Below are 8159 nucleotides of genomic sequence, written 5' to 3'. Positions count from 1 at the left end.
CGCCGCACGAGGCTATAAGTAGGGGGAGGAGGGGGAGCGGCAGACGCTCGCACGCTCTCCCTCGCTCCGCCTTTTTCTTCCTCTTCCTCCTCTCCGTCACCGTAGCTGCTTGCCGCCGCGCCGCCCTTCCTCCAATCTTCTCGGCGCGTCGTAGCTCCGCTGCAGCTGAGTCACGCACCTGCTGCCGCCGTGCTTTTCCTGTGGCCTCTCCGTCCTCTTGGCGCGGTCCAGCTCCTGGGATGGCTCCAATGTCCACGAAGACCACTTCGACTTCCTCCACAAAACGCGGCGGTTGCCGGGCACTGATTATGTTCAGGTCCGTCTTGCGCCGGAGAAGGAGATCTCGCCGGCGCCGGAGGAGGACGAGCAGGTAATCTTCCACTCGCACTGCCTGCGCGGCGTCGGCCTGCCAGCGAGCGGCTTCTTCCGCTCCTTTCTTGAGTTCTACCATCTCCAGCCACACCACCTTACTCCAAACACGGTGGTGCTGCTGTCGGCCTTCGTCACTCTGTGCGAAGGTTTCCTTGGCGTCCTCCCCACCCTCGAGCTTTGGGGGGAGTTCTTCCAGTCCAAACTTGGCACCGTTGTTGCGGGCGTGCCTGCCCCGTGCGGCGCCTTCATCGCCGTGTGGAGATCGACGGGCGACAATTCGTTTCTGCTTATCGCGTTGATCCAGTCGGTGAAGCTTTGGCAAAAATGTTACTTCTACGTGAAGAACGTCGCTCCGCTAGGCGACTTCGTCAATAGGCTGGCTTACATAGCCAGCCCGCCGGCTGGGAGGCAACCTTCATGGTCCTACCGAGCCAAGACGCTGTCTCCGGCTGGAGCTGCCGCCATCTCACTGCTCCGGGTGCTAGTCCAATCGGAACGCCTGACCGGGCCCGACCTGATAGCCGCCTTCATGGAGCACCGGGTGCTCCCACTCCAAAGCCGCCCTCACATGATTTGCTAGATGAGCGGTCATTTCGACCCAAGTCGGCTAAGCACCAAGGAGATGCCTCATGATGAGGTATCTTACGTCGCCAACTACAAGCTCACTGAGGAGTGGCGGTTTGGCAAGGAGCCGTACTCTCGTGCCAATCCTCCGCCTTCGGTAAGCTTCCCTTCTTTTCTTCTTCTCTTGTTGCCGAGTTCCTACTGGCCGACTCTGGACTAGTCAGCTTGTTTTTAACAGAGTTCCCTCCTTCAACCGGCGGCTGGAGCCGTGGGGGTGGAGCGCTAGTTCGTCCCCGACCATGCGACGGACGACTTTAACGATCTCGACTTGGGGGCGGCCGCTCTAGACGACGACGCCGTAGGGGAAGGCGGCGAGGCAGATGGCTCCGGGTTCGGGGTCGGCTTCGAGGACTGGCCGGATGACGACGAGACCGAAGTTGCTCTGCGCCGTCAGCCGGTGCCCGATCATCAAGGCGCGGGCTCATCTGCCGCGCTGGCTGCTCGTGGTGGGGCGCAGAAATGCCGGGCCGCGCCGACCCTCTTCGGCAGTCGGTCGAAGAAGCCCAAGGGTACTGCGGCGGCGACCAAGCGGGATGAGGCGGCCGCGAAGGCGGCCCGCTTCCACAAGGTGGGGAAGCAGCAGCAAGCGGTTTCGACGTAAGTGTCAGTTCTCTCACGCCTTTCTTTTTTCTCTTTGGTGGACATTCTTCTAAGCCTTTTCCTTGACTTATCAAATAGGGCTCCGCTTACTCTCGAGCGGGCCACTGCCGCCTCCGTAGTCGGAGCGACGGGAGGGTCCTCGAGTGCCCGCCGCGTGGACCCCCATGCCGATCTCCTAGCGGTGACAGAGCGGAACGCGCAGGAGGCACGGGAGGAGCGGGAGGCGGAGGAGCAAAGGGCGGCCGCCGCCAGGGCGACTCAGGAGACGACGGTGGAGTAGACAGAGGCGCAAGCCGACGCAGCGGCCAAGGCTCAAGCAGAGGCCGCGACCGCGGAGAGGGCGGCGGAGGCCCTGCATAACCAGCCTCCACAGCTCATCATCCTCCTCCGCACCGTGGCTCCCGATATCCCAGTGCCCCCGCCGAAGGAAGCCAGCCGCAACCTGCCAGCGATGGACAGGGAGGAGGGCGACATAGTCGTCCCGGAGGGGGAGGCGGTGCCGCCATCGTCGGCTGGAACAGGCCAAGGCGGCCAGCCTGAGGCGCTGCCTGAGCAGCCGGCTGGAGGCGAGCCGACTGTGAGAGCGGACCTTGTGGTCCTGTCGTCGTCTCGTCGGTGCGCAGGGAGGGCGACTTCAGCGCAGACCCGCAGAAAGCCGCGGGCTCCAGCTCATCGGCCCAGGATCTGGAGACGGCCAGCGCCAGTTCACCGGGGTGGACACCGGGCGGTGGAACGGCCATGCTAAACGCGGCGGCGCAGGATGTCTGGAACCGTCTTCAGTCCCAGGCGGCCGCGCGGAAGCAGTATACTCAAGAGTTTCTTACAATGCGTTCGGCCATTCGGGTGAGTCTTCCCGCTTTCGTCGATTGCTCTTGATTTCTTCCACGGGGGCGCGTCAGCGCACCCACTGGGTGTAGTCTCCGAGTTCCGAGTCGGCTGCTGAGCAGGCGGCTTGGAACTTCTAAGTAGGCTTTGATTGATGTCTTGTTCTTATTCGCACCTTCGTCCTATTTGCAGGACTATCACAACCTCCGCGCGGCTACCTTCAACTCCCAGGCTCGGGAGATGAACCAGAAGACCGCTGATCTAACTGAGAGCCGGAGTAAGTGCTTCATTTTTTTCTCATGTGGGGGTGCATCAGCGCACCCACTGGGTGTAGTTCCGGAGATTCAGGCCGACTGCTGAGCAGTCGGGTCGGATCTTTCTTGACGACTTCTTCCTTATTGCTTTTTTCTTCTTCTTCATATCTGTAGGGGCCAATGCCGACTTGAGGGAGCAGCTAGGTGGGGCCAGACCGCCCTTCGCTCCAAGGAAGCCGAGTGCACCGCCTTGGCCCAGGAACGTGATCGCCTGGCCAAAAAATTGGCCGACCAGGAGGAGAGCCACAAGGCGGCCCTGAAGACGGCACAGGACAGCGAGGCCGCCCTCAAAGCCGAATATGAGACTGAGGCGGCGAGCTGGGCAGAGGCGAGGCAAGCACTGAGCGAAGGCTATGGCCGGATTGAAGATTTGATTGACGGTAGGCCGCCTTCTTATTTGTCCCTTTGCTTGCCCCTTGGCATTTGGTTTGTCTTCTGACTTTGTGCTATATCTTTCTTCTTTGTGCAGATTACTTTCCTGGTTACTCCGTCGCCGCCAACCAAGCCATCGAGGCCCACCGCGATGCACGACGGCAGGCTGGGGTTGAGATCGCACCGGATGCTGGCCGGTCGCTTGAGGAGCAACTTCTGGCGATTCAAGCCCGCTTGCAGCCGGCTTACCGCATCCTCCGCCATCTTCAGCGTGCCGGGGCGCAGGTGCTGGCCGCCCTCTGGCCCGGCGAGGTGGTTCCCCGCACCCCTAGTCAGACTGCCGACTGGCTGGAGGTAGCAGTCGGCCGCTTGAGGCCTGGAAGGCTTCTGCAGCTTGGTCCGGCGCCAGGCGGGCACTAGAGCTCGTCCGGGCTTGGTATCCTGGGCTGAATTTGGCCCAGCTGAGCACCTGGCGGCAGGAGGCTAACGAGGAGCTGGAGGCGGTGCGGCCAGCTATCATTCAGCGTGCCTCGGCGATCGCTGACTACACCGACACCAGCGCCTTTGCCCCTGAGGTAAATGAAGACGGCGTCGGTCAGCCGGAGGAGTGGTTCGGGTGAACCCAGCAGAAGGTGAAGACTTGGCAGAGGAGATCGCTTCCAGCGACGAGGGCGAAGAGGAAGAGGGAGGATGGTGAAGACGCCGCGCCGGACGATGGAGCGACCAACCAGCCTCAGCCTGATCGTGTCTCCAGCAACGAGGCGCGTGCAAGCGCGCCGCCTGCAGCAGGTGACGATCATGCCGACGCTCGTCAGCCGGCCACTCCTCCAGCCAGCACTGCCGTCTCCACCAACCTGCCGGCTCGCCTGTTGCTCCCTTGCACTGATCCGCTGTCTTTGCTTTCCTGCTTGTTACTGTTTGAACAACTTTTATTAAATTTGCGCAGTTCCACCCACTGGGGTTGTATTCAAACTATGTTGAATGCTGGCCTTTCGAAGGCCTTTTGTGTAAATGTAATCATGCATGTTCTTGGCTTCCGTTCATATTTGCTTTTCATCCTTTGGTTGTTTCCTTTGCCGCCCTCCCTTGGTCGCCGCCTTCCCAGCCGGACAGTGGCTCTGCAGTCTATGGCTGGGGAAGGGCTTGGCCATTTTAGGAGGACAAGTACTCGAGCTTTCTTAGATTGTAGCAAGGTGAATGGGAAGCCAGCCAGCCGGCTGCTCTGACAGCCAGTTGGCGGGGTGGGAGGCCGGCTTGTGTTATATAAGTTCGTTAGTCCTTAGCCGTTTTTCTTGTGGGCATCCTTTCCTGCCTTTGGCTCTTGCCAGCCGGACAGTCCATTCTTCGAGCTGCGACTTTCAACAAGAGAGGGCTTGGGTGCCGGCACACTACTTGTCTGACTGCAGGTAGAACTTGAATATAACTCAAGGCGGCGAGTCCTCGGGCCGACTGATCAAACCCGGTGCCGGACAAGAAAACAAATGTAGTGACATAATCATAGGCATCATGCTCATCATACATAGATAAAAGAGGGTATTCCCCAAGTGCTCCTCGGGGGGCCCGTTGTCTTGTACTTAGTACTAAAGGTAGTGTTGTACATACTGCATTTTAACTGTAAAATCTTCGGAGGAGATTGGCATTCCATGGTTGTTCCGACTCCTTGCCAGAATCATCTCTCTTGCGTGCCTTCGGCTTCTGCGCGTCGATCATGTAGTAGGAGTCGTTGCCTAAGGCCTTGCTGATGACGAAAGGGCCTTCCCAAGGGGCCGAGAGCTTGTGTTGGCCGACAGTTCGCTGGATCAGCCAGAGCACAAGATCACCCTCTTGGAAGGATCTTGGCTTGACCTTCTGGTTGTGGTAACGGCGTAGACCCTGCTGGTAGATGGCGGACCGGCTGAGGGCTAACAGACGACCTTCTTCTAGCAGGTCGACACCATCTTCTCGCGCTTCCTTGGCTTCCGCCTTCGTGTACATGGTGACCCGAGGTGAGTCGAACTCAATGTCAGTTGGGATGACAGCCTCAGCACCATATACAAGGAAGAAAGGGGTGAAGCCGGTTGACTTGTTCGGGGTAGTGCGCAAACTCCAGAGGACGGCCGGCAGCTCATCGAGCCAATAGCCGGCCGAACGCTCCAGTGGCACGACCAGTCGGGGCTTGATGCCGGAGAGGATGAGGCCATTTTCTTGCTCGACTTGCCCGTTTGACTGCGGGTGGGCAACAGACGCTAAGTCCAGTCGGATGCCCTGTGTCGCCCAGAAACGTGCCAGTGCTCCCATGGCAAAATTCGTGCCATTGTCGGTGATGATGATGTGTGGTATGCCATACCGGGTTTTAATATCTGCGATGAATGTCACGACAGTTGGCCCATTCAGTTTCTTGATCGGCTTCACTTCAATACACTTGGTAAATTTCTCCACGACGACGAGCAGATGTGTCATGCCACCACGCTCCTTCTTGAATGGGCCCACCATGTCCAGTCCCCATACGGCAAAAGGCCAGGTGAGGGGGATGGTTTTGAGTGCAGAAGTCGGCAGGTGTTGCTTGGAGCTGAAGACTTGGCACCCTTTGCAGTCTTTGACTAACTCCTTGGCGTCTTCCAAAGCAGTCGGCCAGAAGAATCCATGGTGGAAAGCTTTGGCGACGAGTAATCTCGAGGCCGCGTGGTGGCCGCATTTGCCTTGGTGGATGTCCTTGAGGATTGCTATGCCCTTCTCTGGCTGAACGTAGTGCTGGAAGACTCCAGTGACGCTGTGCCTAACGAGCTCTCGGTTCATTATTGTGTATGCTCCAGCTCGGCGTTGGACTTGCCTTGCCAAGATCTCGTCAGTCGGCAGCTCTCTGTTTACCAGGAAGTTGAGGATGGGTTGGGCCCATGATGGAGCTGTGACTTCTTCTATTGCCAATACGGCTACTGTGACCCGGGCGGGTGGGCTGGGTGGTGAAGAGTTAGAGTCGGCCACCGCCTGTTGCGTCGATGCAGTCCCCGGGCCGACTGCGGTAGTCCCGGGCTGGGTTCTAAAGTCCCCGGGTCGGGTGCGACTACGATAGTCCCCGAGCCGCCTGTCGAAGTCCCCGAGCCGCCTTCTTGATTCCCCAAGTCGGATCCGACTGCGTCGGGGTCAGATGGTACGGAGATGGAACCAAATTCTGGAGATGGCTTGACAGATGGCTTGAGGAGGCGTTGGAGAGAGACGCTGGTTGGTATAGCTTGTCGGGTGGAGCCTATTCGTGTCAGGGCATCTGTTTGCTCCTTGTCGGCCCATGGCACGTGGAGGAACTCGCATCCTTCAAAATATCCACTGAGTTGCTGAACGAGGAAGCGGTAGCTCGCCATGTTTGTGCCCTTGGCGTCCTAGTCGCCAAATGATTGCTGGACTACCAAATCCGAGTCACCATAGCACAGGATCCGGCGGATGCCGAGTTCTTTGGCTAGCCGGAGCCCGTGTATGAGTGCCTCGTACTCGGCCACATTGTTGGAGGCGGCAAAATGGATTTGCAATGTCTATCTGAGTTTGTCGCCTTTGGGAGAGGTGAGGACAATGCCGGCTCCCAAGCCGGTGCGCATCTTGGATCCATCAAAGTGCATCCGCCAATGAGTGGAGTCGGGGGCCGGCGGCAGGTACTGGGTCTCGGCCCAGTCGATAAGGAAGTCGGCCAATGCCTGGGACTTGATGGCGGTGCGAGGCTAGTAGAAGATTGTGTAAGGAGCCAGCGCAATGGCCCATTTTGCTACCCAGCCGGATGCATCCCGGCTGCCTATGATCTCGGCGAGCAGGGTAGTACATACGACTGTGATGGGGTGCTATTGAAAGTAGGGCTTGAGCTTCTTGGCGGCGAAGTACACACCATAGCACATCTGCTGGTAGTGCGGGTAGTTCTGCTTTGAGCTGGACAGCACTTCACTCAAATAATACACCGGCCTCTGGACTAGCTGAGCTCGGCCTTCTTCTGGGCGCTGAACCACGATAACGGTGCTGACCACCCCGCTAGTGGTGGCAATGTACAGGAGCATGGGCTCTTTCTCAGTCGGTGCCGCCAAGACAGGCGGCGTGGTCAGCATCTTCTTTAGCTCGTGGAAAGCTTGGTCTGCTTGGTCGTTCCACTCGAAGTGAGTGGACTTCTTCATGAGTCGGTAGAGGGGGAGAGATTTCTCTCCGAGGCGGCTGATGAAGCAGTTCAGGGAGGCCAGGCATCAGGTAAACTTTTGGACGTCTCGCAGCTTGGTACGAATCTCCATCCTCTCTATGGCCTTGATCTTTACTGGGTTGCATTCGATGCCGCGCTCGGAGACTAGGAAGCCTAGAAGTTGGCCGGCTGGTACTCCGAACACGCATTTCTCGGGGTTGAGCTTGATCTGAAACCGGCTCAAGTTTTCAAATGTCTCTCTGAGTTCTTCCAGCAAGGTGCCGCGCTTCTCCGTCTTCACCACAATATTGTCTACATAGACATGGGCATTTCTGCCGAGCTGCTTGAGGAGGCATTTCTGCATGCAACGCTGAAAAGTGGCACCGGCATTTCTTAAGCCGAATGTCATAGTTAGGTAGCAGAAAGCTCCGAATGGTGTGATGAAGGCGGTCTTCATGCGGTCAGCCGGATCCAACTTTATCTAGTGGTATCCCGAGTAAGCATCCAAGAAGCTCAACAGCTCGCATCCGGCTGTGGAGTCAGTCACTTGATCAATCCTTGGCAGAGCAGAGGGATCTTTGGGGCAGGCTTTGTTGAGGCTGGTGTAGTCAATGCACATGCGCCACTGCTTGTTTTTCTTCAATACCAGGACCGGGTTGGCCAGCCACTCTAGAAAGAACACTTCCATGATGAATCCGGCTGCTAGAAGTCGGGCTATTTCTTCTCCGACAACTCTTCTCTTCTCTTCTGACAAGCGGCGCAAGGGCTGCCTGACCGGTTTGGCGTCAGATCAGACATGTAGCTTGTGCTCGGCGAAATCCGCCGGAACACCCGGCATGTCTTTGGGATACCATGCGAAGATGTCCCGATTCTCATGGAGGAAATCGACGAGCTCGCTTTCCTATTTGTTGTCTAGGCCAGTGCCT

This window comes from Triticum aestivum, chromosome 5B (assembly GCF_018294505.1).
Source record: "Triticum aestivum cultivar Chinese Spring chromosome 5B, IWGSC CS RefSeq v2.1, whole genome shotgun sequence".
In the NCBI taxonomy this organism is placed as follows: Eukaryota; Viridiplantae; Streptophyta; class Magnoliopsida; order Poales; family Poaceae; genus Triticum; species Triticum aestivum.
This window is presented reverse-complemented; position numbering follows the sequence as displayed.